The sequence below is a fragment of the Simochromis diagramma genome, unplaced genomic scaffold (assembly GCF_900408965.1).
Source record: "Simochromis diagramma unplaced genomic scaffold, fSimDia1.1 OVJJ01000106.1, whole genome shotgun sequence".
Taxonomy (NCBI): domain Eukaryota; kingdom Metazoa; phylum Chordata; class Actinopteri; order Cichliformes; family Cichlidae; genus Simochromis; species Simochromis diagramma.
In genome coordinates this window covers 148,188-162,077 of record NW_024387121.1, presented here as the reverse complement: position 1 = coordinate 162,077, position 13,890 = coordinate 148,188, and the positions used below count along the sequence as shown (strand labels likewise).

At 39.2% G+C, this 13,890-nt stretch overlaps 1 protein-coding gene across 2 annotated transcripts in view; it reads left to right on the top strand.

Moving 5' to 3' along the window:
• Positions 1 to 13,890, top strand: part of smpd3 (sphingomyelin phosphodiesterase 3) — an 88,613-nt gene that overhangs the window by 24,103 nt on the left and 50,620 nt on the right. The window contains exon 2 of one of the 2 annotated variants that reach the window (XM_040046932.1): positions 10,030 to 10,078. The exons of the other annotated variant lie outside the window; for it this stretch is intronic. The gene's annotated coding sequence lies outside the window, so the exon portion shown is untranslated. The remainder of the gene's footprint in view (positions 1 to 10,029; positions 10,079 to 13,890) is intronic. 2 annotated transcript variants of the gene reach the window in all.

Genomic DNA, 13,890 nt, shown 5'->3' with positions numbered 1-13,890 from the left:
GCTCAGACACATGAAAAATTAGAGGGAACATTGGTCAGCATCAGAAATACTAGCTAGTTATGCAGACGGTGGCGCTCCACCGCACCTTCTCTCTCTGACGAAAGACATAAAAAGCTAGGTGGAAATAGATGATGCAGTGCTTCTTAAAACTGATCTAGAAAGTGAATGACTGTATATTGACTGTGTCTGGCATTTAAACAATACATTGTGCACAGGCAAGTGGATGTTAACCTGCAAGGAAAGAAGGCTGATAGTACTAGCTTACTTCTTCCTTTCGCCTAAGCAAACATTAGCTTACTTCACTTCCTGCAAACTGGTCAAACACTGTGTGTTTATATTTACATGCATGCATCTGCATGATTATTACATTTCAGGAGCATCTAAAAGATGCTTTAAAATGAACTGTTCAAAATAGCTCCCAAGAACATTGTCTACAGTATTTGACCTCGTATATATATATAACATATATAACAAATATATATTAGTTTCTTTTTAACTTATATTATTAATATTTATTAAAGGTAATGTGTCAAGTATCAGTGTAAATAATTGTTTTAATCAATTTAAATTAACCCTTGTGTTGTCCTCGGGTCACTTTTGACCCCTGAGGACAACAGGTGTATGGAAATCGGGAGGACATTATGAGGGCTAAGGATTTTAACTTAAATAAGGATGAACACATATATTTCCAGAAGATTTGCTGCTAAGCTTAGCTAGCAATCTTTTAGCACTATTTTTATCTCTAATGCAAATTAATTCTCCTTTTATTTGTTTACAAAAAACAAAAAGTTGTTTCTAGTTTTTCAGTCATGAAAAAGATAATAAATCTGGAAATATGCAGAGAAACTAGCTTAAGCTAAGGCCTGAGATAGCTGCAGTTAGCCAGACACCAATGACTACTTGGTTATATTTTTTCAGCACATTACATCATTGGCAAATTGATTATATGGTTCAGAAGAGTAAATTGTAGTCAGTATTTTATTTATTGTATGTATTTAATTGCGATTTTATAACTATATCATTCTCCTGTTCTTGGTAATGTCAGTTAAAACTGTTTCAGGTGCACTTTACTTTTGGTGGATAGCAGCCCTGTTTTACATTTAGCTGGTGAAACAAAGACAAACCCCAGTCAGATTTGTGATCTACATAACAAAGCCCACATACAAAAGGTGTGAATGGAAATGCATGACATGTGAGCACACTTTTATATAATAAACCTGCTAGTTTATGATGCTGCAGTTCAGGAACCCTGCAGCCTGATCAGGTCAAGCGTATGACGTAGTAGAACTAATTTAAAAGAGGCTGAAATGAAAATAAACCTTTCGCCATGCACAGAGATGGACACTGGCAGCTGGGACATTAAAAAGTGGGCCAATAATTCTCTGAATGCCTCAATAAAGGGCAGGCCAACAACTCTGTCAGTACACGAGCTGTGAGGAATGGAAATTCCTGCAAAACCACAGAAACTGATCAGTGATGTTATAGCAAAACGTTTGTGTTAATCATTGTTGTGGCTGGCTGGATTTGACCTTACCTACACTGTATGTGTTAGATGTCAGTCAGAATAATGATCGCTCTACGAACTTTCATCCTTCTGTACATTTTTGTTGTTTGCTCATTCGTTTTGGCAGCGCTTAAGACATTAAAAGAGTTTCGATGAGTGTGACAGTCATAAAATGTTAACATGGGATTAACATTAAACATTTTTGCCATTTCTATAATCCTCATAAAAATGCATTTTTAAACTTTAGCATTGAAAACAAATTTTACAATGTGGATGCAGTTTGTAGCAAGTAAAAATATCACTGCACTTCACTGCATAGTACTATGCTGTGCTTACAAGTCACAGTTACCATCATACACAGTTGATGACACACTGACGTGGGCCCTAAATCAAAAGCAGGTTAATGGCAGAGAGGCTCTAATAGCAGCCTTTGTGTTATGTAAAAGTCCAGAGGTGAGTGTGCGCTGCTCTGCACAGCGATTTATGAGATCATCTACTGCAAAGAGAGACGGTAAATGTGGGAGAGCCAGACATGAAGGAGAGGGCGACATGAAACAAAAGGTCACGGGTTAAAATAAAAGCTATAGTGTCAGTCTGCTGAAGGACCATCGTGGTGATGTTCCAACCCATTTACTCCAAATCATATATGTTTATGTTACTGCTGAGTGTTTCCAAAAGCAGACTTTTTTATGCAATTGTCATCCATCACAATGAATATTCTGTTTGCTTTCATTTTTGGTCCAAGCTGTTGTTGAAAGCGTGGACCGTTGGCTGCCTGCAGTGGTGCTTTCAGAAGCTTTTGTATGAATCTGAACAGTTTCTGTCCTCCTCATATCTCATGTTTGCAGCGTTTCCAGTGCCAGAAGCTGAATGTTCAGAATTACAAATCAAAAAACAAACCTCCTGATCTGAGCCAGCCTTGCCCAGTTCATTTGCTATCATGAGAGCTGAAATGTTGCTCAAGAGCAGGTGGCAGCGAGCCCCGATCAAATTACCCTGCTGATTCTAGTGTACCTCACAGTGATGGTATTATATGTCTCCAACTAACCATGTTACAGCAGCACAATCGCACTGAAAAAAGAGACGCAACAACGGAATGAGAAGAGGAGGGAGTGATCTCTTGATAGCTTAAGATAATCATAGATTTCTGAAGTGCAGGATTTGTTTTCAATTTGACAAGACAGAAAGTGGGAAAATGAAACCTTTGACACTCATCACTAATATCTGTGTAACAGGCAGTCAAGGGACAAAGTGCAATACCGGACCAGACGTACATGTGATCCTTACGCAGCATCAGTGGGTGGACGCGAGCTTTAGTGTCACTGTGAATTTTCTGATGTGAAATGGATGGCATGGAACTGACACAGATGGACCAGAATGCCTCTGTTTTATTTATTCATTAAGTTATTGATAGTGATAGTGATAGTACCTGGCAGTTAGGCTACAAGATAAACTGAGGAATCTTGGCATTTTGTCTTCACAGATTTTTGGTTCCTTTTCTTGTTCTTTTTCTTTCTCTCTTTGATCTTTTCTTTTCACCTTTTCTGTGTCTCAAAGCATTGTTGAAAACATTTTTAGGAAAAGAGTGAAACTATGAAAAACAGTGATGGGGTGCTGTTTAAATGAAACTGCATAATCATGCAGTACCAACGAAACGTCTGACTTCATTCTGGGGTAGGGAAAAATCCAGTGGTCCAAACCACAGTCATCAAAAACTGTCATCAGCCACTAGCGAACAAGGGTGGTCTGGTTCCCACAGTGACCTGATCTGAAGATCATGAAATCAGGCTGAGATTTACATTAAACAACAAGGAAGTCAAAAGCCATGAAAATACTGTGGCAAGTCTGCAAGTTCAGGTTCAATACAGGTCTCAGATCAATCCAATCCAATCCCACTGATCTAATATCAGTTTCAATTTTATCTAAAGTCTAAAAGTGCAAAATGTTCTCCAAAATCAAGTGCAATAATTCTTAAACAAGTCAAACTTTCTGAAATACCCACATTTTATGTCCAAATCCAGTTTAAGAGGGATCTGACAACCACTTAAATCCATTCTGAAACCACCTCCAAATCCAGCCTAAAAGTGGTGCAAATCAAGTCCGAAACCCAATCAAAACAGTTGAAATCCAGTCTGAAATCAAGTCCCAAACCACATTAACACCCGTTCAAAATCAGCCTGAAAGCATTCTGAAATTTCGCCAATTGATTCTACACTCTGGAAACCACTTAAGTCCATTCTGAAAGCCTGTCTGAAAGCAAAATCCCAAACTGTGCAAATTTAAAAAAAAACAAACTTGGCAAAAACAGTGTAAATCACCCCAAACTAGTTTAAAATGGTTCTAAATTTGCCAGAAAGAAGGTAAAAGTTAGCTTTAAAGTACTGTAAAATCCTTCCCCAACTATGTCCAAACATAAGTCCAACACCAGTCCCACATTCATAGTATTGCAATGAATACACACCCTTATTTTGAAACCACTTAACTTCAAGAAGTAAAAGCTTTTCTCACTGTTCTGTACATATATGTGTCACACAAAGGCACACATGTGAAGTTCCTGAGATCAGCTATACTCTGAATTATTGAGGTTATCAGCTGCAGGCTCTCCTCCCACTGATTATAAATAATTTGACGGTTTATCGAGTCCAGAAGAAAAGTCAGGGCGCTCGTGGGAGTTGTTGTTCTGCCCAACTCTTCCCAAAGGCCCGATTTCAGCCTAGATTGCTTTGCTGTTGATGGAAACATGAAGCCGCAGTTCTTAATTGATTGGAAAACAATCATCCAGGGCAAAACGTGTGACTTGGGTATTACTTGCATCTATTATAGCGCCTGATGGGCCATGAAACATGAGCAAATAAACTGACACACCAACCCCCCTGCATTATATAAGAGGCTTCAGCATGTATGTGAGAGTGGAAGCTGTGTCATATCTGTGCTCCCTGTACAGTGACAGGCAGCCACAGTAGTACAGTTACTAAGTGCATGTGACTAGGTCACCATGACAACAGCACTCCCTGGAGCATGCTGTGAGCAGAGCGACGTCACTGGCCTTTGCATGCTCCTGTGTGTCTGCGTTCGTGTGGCACTCGCTGGATCGAGAGCTGGTCCTGCACAGGCTGCTGTGTGTGAGAACCAGAAGCAGGAAATGAGCACAGAAGACAAAGATGAGACAAACGAGTGACAGCGAGGAAAATTAAAAGATGCGTAGATGCACGAAGGGTGTAATCGCTCTGATGTGCACTCCAACACTATTTTAGTTTCTGCCAGATGGCTTTATTGCTCCTATCACTATTTCTTCACCACAGGCCCCTGAGCTGTTTGTGTAGTGGATGTGTGTGTGTGTGTGTTGTCCTTGTGTGTCACTCAGAGCTCTGTTCTTTCTCCTAAATATCAAAAGGGCATTTATCACTGATAGGCTCCATTCAGCTGCTGCACCACACCGTGCTGCCCAACAATTACGGGTGGATTAGAAAATAACCGTCTCAAATGAGCACAGACGTGTAAAACAACAGTCCTGATTGTAAGACCAGCACAGCACACAGACCAATGATGTCTGTTTGTACCTGTACGTGTCATAAACGGTTTGTTTTACAGAGGTTTTGCTTCAGTTCGTTCAGATTTTGGTTTGATTTAATATTTTAGGTCATTACAGTGGGTTTGAGGGCAAAACTTTGGAGTGTTTTACATCTTTTCATCACATTTTTTTCTCATTTTATTCGTTTGTTATCATTTGTCTTCTTTCTTTTTGCTGCTCACGTTCCATATTGTTCAGATTGTGTGTTTTACATCTGTTTTTGATGCTTCATGTGTCAATTTAGGTCACTTTGGGTAAAATATAGGTCATATTGTACCCATTTGTCAATATTTTGTGTCTCCTTTTTGTGTCTTTGCAGTAATCATAGATAGAATAAAAGTTGCACGTAGTTTCTGGGTCTGAAAAGTCTGTTAAACCTAATTAATCCAATTTAATGGCCACCAGGGGCAACAGCTGTGGTTCCAAAATGATTTCCTATAGAAGTTTGAGAAAGTGGCTCTCTGACTTTACATATGTAAACACTTTGCTGCTGAGTTTGTGGTCTCAGTCACTCATTTTGGTTCATACCAAGTTTCATTTAAATCTTGGTCATACTATGTTTCACAAGGGAGAATTATAGCTACATGGTAGACTGGTCTTACAACCTGGGATTAAAGTCTTTAGTCTAAACAGCAGCCCCATTCATCTATACTGTCCATAGCAGTAAGTGGCATCTTCTTTTGCGTCAGCCCGGTCTGACACCCTGGATGTCAAATGCTGACAAGGTTCTGTCAAGGTTGGTCATGTCTCCGGCATGCACAGGAAAAAGCGAGGTGCATTTTACTCTCAACTCGTCACTGAGGGTCACCTGGAAATGCAAGCATCACTTTTCATCATCCAGGGTTAATGTTGTGAAGGCGGGTAATGTGGTTGCTTTGTGGGTCATCTTATTGCTGAAGATTTTCTCTCATCACCTTGTAATATAAAGATAAATGACAAGACTTTTGTAATGAATTGGTGCTACAGTATATAAAAGTGGATTGGGAAGTGAATCTTGAATAGTTCCTAAATTTCAAAGGATATAATCTCCAAACTAAGGTGGGACTATATTTGGTATTCCAGTCCGAACACTGCAGAAATGACTACAAATAATTGTTATTGTCACTTTCTTGTGATCATGTAGATTTTTAAGTCATTTAATTGGGGTTTTACACGTTTTCATCTGTTATTTACCTCCTTTACAAATATTTACTTGCTTTATTTATTTATTCTGTATTGGAACTGCTGGCTTATTTTGGCGATTTGAATCCCTGTTGCCAATGTTCCTGTTGATTTTCAACATTTGTGTCTCTTATGGGTCTCATTTTGGTTGCTCATATTTCCTTGAATCCCCGAACCTGTGATTCAGTACTCCAGTTCGTAATCATCCGACACATCGGTATTCACTCAAACGACGCATGTGTTCTGTGCCTCACCGACACGTCACGCGCACATACTGCTGATGAGTTCGAACAATCACGAGTGAACACGACATTATTGACCTTCCATATTGTCCACGCAGACTGCTGGCGCTCGCACACAGTTTTTCTCCTGTTTATCCAGACAGACGATATTGATCAGGGCTGAGGGGGGAATTCTCTGAAATGAAGCTCTCTGAGTGAACTTTAGCAAACTGCAGGTCCCAAGCTGACATATTCATTTATCACTGACATCCTGGCTGTCAATCAGAGCATCCTAATGAGCTCACAGTACAGCGAGGTGCGCATCCTATTAGGTGATTGTTTGAGCGTGTTATTGGAGAAATTGTTAGCTTGAGCTGTACTCCAAAGCTACATTATTATACAGTGTCGCTTTTCCTGCATCATATTGGCTTCGTGAAGCCAGGGAGATGAAAACAACAAAGAAAATATCAAAATTTAGTCCTGATATTGTTCCAAGTATCCCCCACATTGCGTCATAAATGGTATTTTGCCTTATTTTAATGGCACTGATGATTAAGTATGTAAACGAGTGAAGGTAATTTTGAAGTGTCATTGTTTTTGTGTCATTAAGGGATAAACTCCCACACTGCTCTCTGATTAAAGCACCACTCAGCGCGTTTGTGTTGAAATTGCACTCTTGCTGCAAGTTTTCATCTCTCTAATGTAAAACAAGGCATTGCCGATGATTCATTAATGGCAGGAGGCGCTAAATAGTTTAAAAAGCCACTTTACTAAAAAAAAATAATGGAGGTCACATAGTTTATCCTTTGGCACAGAAATTAATAAAGTCATTTTAAATGGTTATGGTTATGAAAATAACCATAACTGTTGTGTGTTTGCTACGACAGTTTTCAGCTGGATATTGCGGTCAGGGTCCAGATGTACCTTCCCTTTTTTTACAGGCAGATTTTAAAGGTGCATTAAGGCACATTTTTATATTAAAACGCAGGCTAATTTAACACAAAAGACGTCAACAGTAATGATCATCTGTTTGTTAGACTTTTTTAGTGCTTGTTTTGGTTCTCTGACCCACAAATTCAGCTGCCATCATAACAGCGTATGTGTACCTCATATAAACCCCACAGTGAATGACAGAAAGCAGATCGCTGCCACAGTGACATGTTTAATAGCGGAGCAACTCCACAGCGCAAAACTGATGATTGATTGATTTTTACAAACAACATCATCAAACTAAAATATTTTGGTAACCTAGCCAAACGGGGAATTAGTTTTTTAAAGTGCAGCATGTTTATTGATGTTAACGTGTCTATTATAACGTCTAAAAAAAAAAACAACTGTGCAGAAGCTGTTTGTTTGCTGGTCACACCTGGCTGTGGATCAAATTCCTGAGTTTGACTCACGCTGCAAACAGAATAAGCACAAAAAATAGCAGCACGAACAAAGTGGTGTTTATTAACATGCAGATTGCTCGACTTTTAACAGTATTTATTGGTTTTTGTACTTTTTATAAATAGATTTTATTTGATAACGAAGCAGCTCTTCTATAGAAAACTCCTGCACTCCCTGTCATGTTAGATTTTCCACATCTCCCAGTCTCCATCAGTTTATAATGCTAGACTTTCGCCTTACTGATTGAAACTGCCAAATACTTAAAGAGAAACAAGAAATCTTAATTTAAACGCATTTTAGTGAATGCAGGCTGACGCTAATATTCTCCACTTAGTTAACGTTGCAAAAATAATAATCTGTGGAGATAATGGTACCAGACAGTTACTGAAACCAACCAAATAGTGGTTGAAATGCAATTTTACCAGTTCACCTACTAATGTGGCTTTATTCAAATACATATAGAAAAAAACCTGACCATCGAGCGACTCAGAAGAAAAAAGCCACAAGCTCATAATTTCAGAGCCTGTATCATGAAACTCATGTACAGGTCTGTGAAAGGCAGCCGTATGGTGAAAATATAAACACAGGTTATGATTTGAGTGCTGTTTCTGTTCCTTCAAGCACAGTTTAAAATTCAGAGTCTGAAGAGGAACAGGAAATGATCTGCCATCAGCGGCTTGTATCTCTTTCTGCTCTCCCTGGTTTGCACCTCACAGACAGCTTCTTACTTGAAGCACCTCTAAAACAAAGCTGGACTGAAGGCTTTATTACTGATCCCTGGTTTATTTCATATTGTTCTGGCCCACAGCACTAAACCATCCGTGCAACGCTGATCAGTTAAAATGATTCAGCTGCTTGGCCACCTGACCTGTGCCACCTGCCTCTGCAGCCTGTTATGGAGCAAAAAACGATTTTCTAGATTTTATTTAAGTGATAGTTGAGCAGTGTCATTAAACACAAGGGGGGTTGTGTAAATTCAAGCTTTCCTGCGCGAGAGATAAAAATACAGATATAATATTTGTCCTCATTAGTCGACATTGATCCTCTGGTGAAATCTCGGCGGCAGCAGGATTTTAGAAACAAACAGAAGTGCTAATTAGCAGACATCAGCTCCCCTAACAAAGGAATTATCTGCAGTACAAGCTGACTTACTACATGTACAGAATATGTAACTCTGCATATGTATACCTTTTTAAAAAATATTGTGTGCCTGTACCTTAACGTGTGTGTGTTTCCAACGTGTGTGTGTCTGCTGACGTTGTCACTGTTCTTTTTCCGTCGCTGTATTTCTGTCTCTTCCTGCAAGGCGACGTATTTGGCTATAAATTATGCACCACTGAGCTTCCCCTGATAAGGCCAAATGTCACGGTTTGTGCTCGTTGATCTGTCAGCTCTGACTGAGGTTTGTTTTTCTGGGTGTGGTCGTTGATGCAGCTTTCAAAAGGTAAACTCCCCACAGCAGCTGAGGAAAGTGGAAGCTTTTAAAGGCCGTGGGATCGAGGATTTTAACGCTTAAAGCGGCAAAAAAGATGAATACAATGGGCAAAGACTTCAGCAGAGTTAAAGGTTGATGATAGGATGATGTAATCGGGCCAGTGTGGATACTTTAGTTATGGACAAAAACTGATTCTTATGGTGTTCAGTTAAGTCTTTACTTATCAATCTCAAGCCCACCTTATGGGAGCTTTTGCCAGACTTCCAGCGCTTTTTCAAGTCATTATATAATTCATTGAATAAAGTTGTGTTGCCGGTTCAAATTTTGGGTGCTCATTAAGTGAGGTAGGAAAAAAAATGCAACCAGAGAATTTAAAATTGCATTTACAGGGAATGAAATAAGTATAATATGAAGGGAAATCAAAATGACTGAGATTTATAATAAATGTTTTTGAAAAAAAAAGTAAATGTTGATAATCGCTGTATGTGTGACAGTGTTTGAGGAGAGAGGGTACATGCAGACGTATAGACACGCATACACTAAGTAGATGTGCCTATAATATATCATTTTCTACTCTGTGAGCTTTAATCACCATCAAGCAACCATCAAGGTCATTTTGCAGCAGGAAAAGAAAATGTGAAAATTAGAAACAAACAAATGAAAACATGCGGTACAAAAACGTCCTTCTTTGAAATGAATGAGCGTTTTTAGCTGGCATTTGCTAATTTTCTCTTCCTTTTTTTTTAAGCTCCTGTGCTCTGTTGGATCCAATCGAAAGAGCATAAATCTCCCCGCAGGTGATAATAACACTATTTTTACATAAAATCACATTGTCTTTATCTGTGTGAGGTATAATTATGATACAAACTTAAAGCCAGAAAATACCTGTTCTAATCATCATTACACAGCACTATCATCATAATTTACTGATGGAGTTTTTGAATGTTATGATTTCTGTGTTCATTGTATTGGCACACCAGCATCTCTCCATATAAACTGCTGTAGACTGTAACTTTCTCTGTGTGATTGTCGTACTTGCACCTCTCGTCCTAGCTGTGCTGCTTGAGTTTTATTATGCAACTGTTAATATTGAATTGTTTGGAGTTGAGTTATGATACTTTAACCTGCTAATATTGACTTGCTTATGCCAGTGAGAGGCTGATGAATCTGAATTTGAACACGAGCAAGTCTAGCAGAAAGTAGTGAGAGGATTTTCTTGCATGAGTGAGTTTTGAATTATCCATGTATTTTTTTTCTTCCTGAAACCTAAAACGAGCAGCCAGAAATAGCACATTTTAATGAGCAGTGGCTGCAAATTGCGGCTTAAATGCCAGGCGGCATGGAGTCAGTGCAATGAGTGAATTTGTCTGGATTAGAGTTTTTGTGCAGGGGGTAAGCTCTCTGTTTGCTTCCTTTTTGTTTATTCACTCTCTGCTTGCTCTCCCTTTTGCTTATTCTAAATGCATATCAGAGTTTCATCGATATTTGAGAACAATGAAATAATTACCTTCTGTCGTATATCTTAAAAATACAATAAACAGTGTTGTAATGTGTGCTGTAACACTGCAAGGTTTAAAAAGTTTGGTTGACTAAAATCATACCTCTTCAATGAGTCGATGAGGTCATGGATGGATGGATGGATGGATGGATGGGTGTATGGATAAATGGACAGAGACATGGATGGATGATGAATGGATCAATGGCTAGAGAATGATAAATGAAGGATGGATGGATCAATGGATGGATGACGATGGATGGATGGAGATGGATACATGATGGATGGATCAATGGATGAATGATGGACGAATGATGATGGATGGATGGATGGATGGATGAAAGGATGGATGGAGATGGATACATGATGGATGGATCAATGGATGAATGATGGATGAGATTAGGTGGCTGTAGCTCAGGTAGAGGAGCTCAGCTGCTGATCAGAAGGTTGGTGGTTCAATCCCTGGCTCTCCAGTCTGCATGCCAAATATCCTTGGGCAAGATACTAACCCCCACTTGCTCTCTGATGCATCCATTGGAGTATAAATGTGTATGAATGTTAGTTAGAAAGCACTGCAAAGTATAGACAACAGTGCTTGTGTGTATGGGTGAATGCGGCGTGTTGTATAGAGGGCTTTGAGTACTCCACGAGAGTAGAAAAGCTCTATATAAGAATCATTTCTCATTATAAGAAACATTTACCATTTACCAGTCCATGGATGGTTGGATCAATGGCTAGAAAAATGGATAAATGAAGGATGGGTCAGTGGATGATAGATGGATAAATAATAAATGGGTAGATGGATGGATGATGGATGGATGAAAAGGGGTGAGGGTGCTATCTTCTGTCTGCTTGCTTTTTTGAGAAAGTGAACTAAAAATAGATATGGAAATATAGTATTTGGAGCATAATAAATGTTTTTTATTATGCTTGTTATTTCAAAATATAATCATATAAACTCCCTTTAAACCATACTTAACCAGACATACAAGATGCCACAGGGATGTCACCCACTGGTTTTTGAGTGCACAATACAAAAATACTAAAAATATGCTCTATAGCACTGAAGGTCACGTTATTTATCACATAATTTCATCAAAAACAAAACCAAGGAAGATGGGTCCTGTTCAGTGACTTGGTGAGGCCTAGCAAATAATGGCTAAAGTCACCTTTCTCAGTACACCTGTCTGCCTCACCGGTGCCATTCAGCCTATGGACAGGTTAGCTTACAGTTTTAAGGTGTAATGCTTAGTTCATGGCCGACCAAAGATTTTTTAAAAAGTGCTGCAAAGTTTAATCCCAAAAAGTGCTACCTCTTTTCTCCATATGTCCAGTGAGAATTGAAGTGTGGACTTCCACATGTTAGACTTAAAGACAGTCAGTAAAACACTGCCGTCATATGCCCCTTATGCCCACTGGTGAGTCAGCAGGTCATCTCTTTATATCTTTTCAGGTCAACCATCGCAGCAGGAAGTCAGCAAGTAGTAGCACAGGCAGCTCCTCTGTCATAATACGAATCATTACAGTATACAAAGGTTTCGACCCTACACAAGAAGATTACAAGGATGGAAGAGGTGGTAATTCTGGGAGAGATGTCCTATTCAGAGAATGAGCCTGTCTGACAAAAGAGCTTCATTTGGGGAGAAAATAGTAGACAGTGGTGACAAACAGCTCCCACAGACATGTTTTGCTGGAAAGTCTTCTATCCTAAATAGATTTAAAAAAGCAGACCCTTGACAAAAAGAAAGATGAATACGTGACAGCCTGTGCTGTCTGCGGACCTGTGGAGGTGTGATTATACAGTCCAAATACAGAATGAAAAGTTTCATTCATTTGGTGAGCTTTGTCAGAATTGCTTTACCTACTTTCTGCTTTAATATGGACTGTGAGTATAATATGCACGCAGCATTTCTCCACGGTTACAGCAAGTTTATAGTTGTCTTGTTGCACAGCAAATGAGACAAGGTTCATTCAAAAGCATGAGTTGTTCCACTGCCCTTCTCTGCTGGGCATATGATGTTACACCAAGGTCAGCACTCTCTTTGTCTTCCTAAACTCGCCTGTTGACATGAATGAATTAATCTAGTCATTACTTATTCATGTCGGTGGGATTGATTCTCTTCCCTCTGTTGCCTATGCTGATATTAAAGTTGGTTAAAAAGCATTTAGGGTTGGAATTTCTGGTTAAGTCATCTGCGGGCAGGAAGAACGACGTGGTTAATGTCCTTTCCTTTGTGATACCCTTTTGTAAAAACAATTACTGATTCCACGATGAGCTGTTTCCACAGCCCTTCTCCTATTTAAACATAGACTTTAAATTATTTAAACAGTGCGGGCTAAAAATTTCTGTGGTAGTGGATTTGTGTGTGCTCGTGCACTAAGAAATCTCTTTGTTTCAGCTTCAGGAGCTTTGTAGTCGTTAATATCATCGTATCTTTCAACTCTTTAGTTTATATAATATTTATGTTCTGAGAAATATTCAAATGCAAGTCACCTTTTCTCCTTTTTTTGTATATACTTACTTTTCCATGAGGAATATAAATGTGTTATCTTTTCAGAATCAAACACAACACTTTTAAGTGGACCTATTACTGCAGCACTGCTGACAATGAAAGTGGGCCAGACTTTATTAAACTTGCAGGCGAGTGACTGAAACAGCTACCAGTGAGAATGACAAATGCCATTGATTGGCTCATGGCGTGGTAGTAAATACATAAAGTTGTTTTCTAGGTTACTGGAATGTCCGTAAGCGACCTGCTGGTAGCTTCAAAGTGATGTCCGATAAACAAATCACTTCCAGTGTAGATGCAACATAAGTGTAAGCAGGCTACAAAGTCAAGTTTAGCTGCCATCCATGCAAATCAGCTGATTTTAGTGCCAACCCACATCAGCCGATTGCTCCTTCTGCACATCCAACTGACTATCTCGTGCACCCCAGTAGTATGACCACAGTCTGATAAACTGCTTGTCTTCTGAAATAGCTTAAAAAAATACATCCCATAATGTGTTGTTGTCAGGAGTATGTCGTACTCGCTGTCATACATTATTCTTTCTTCTTGTAAGACGAGACAAACTACAGTAAATAATTTTGCCTGTAGCTTACAAGCCTCTGTG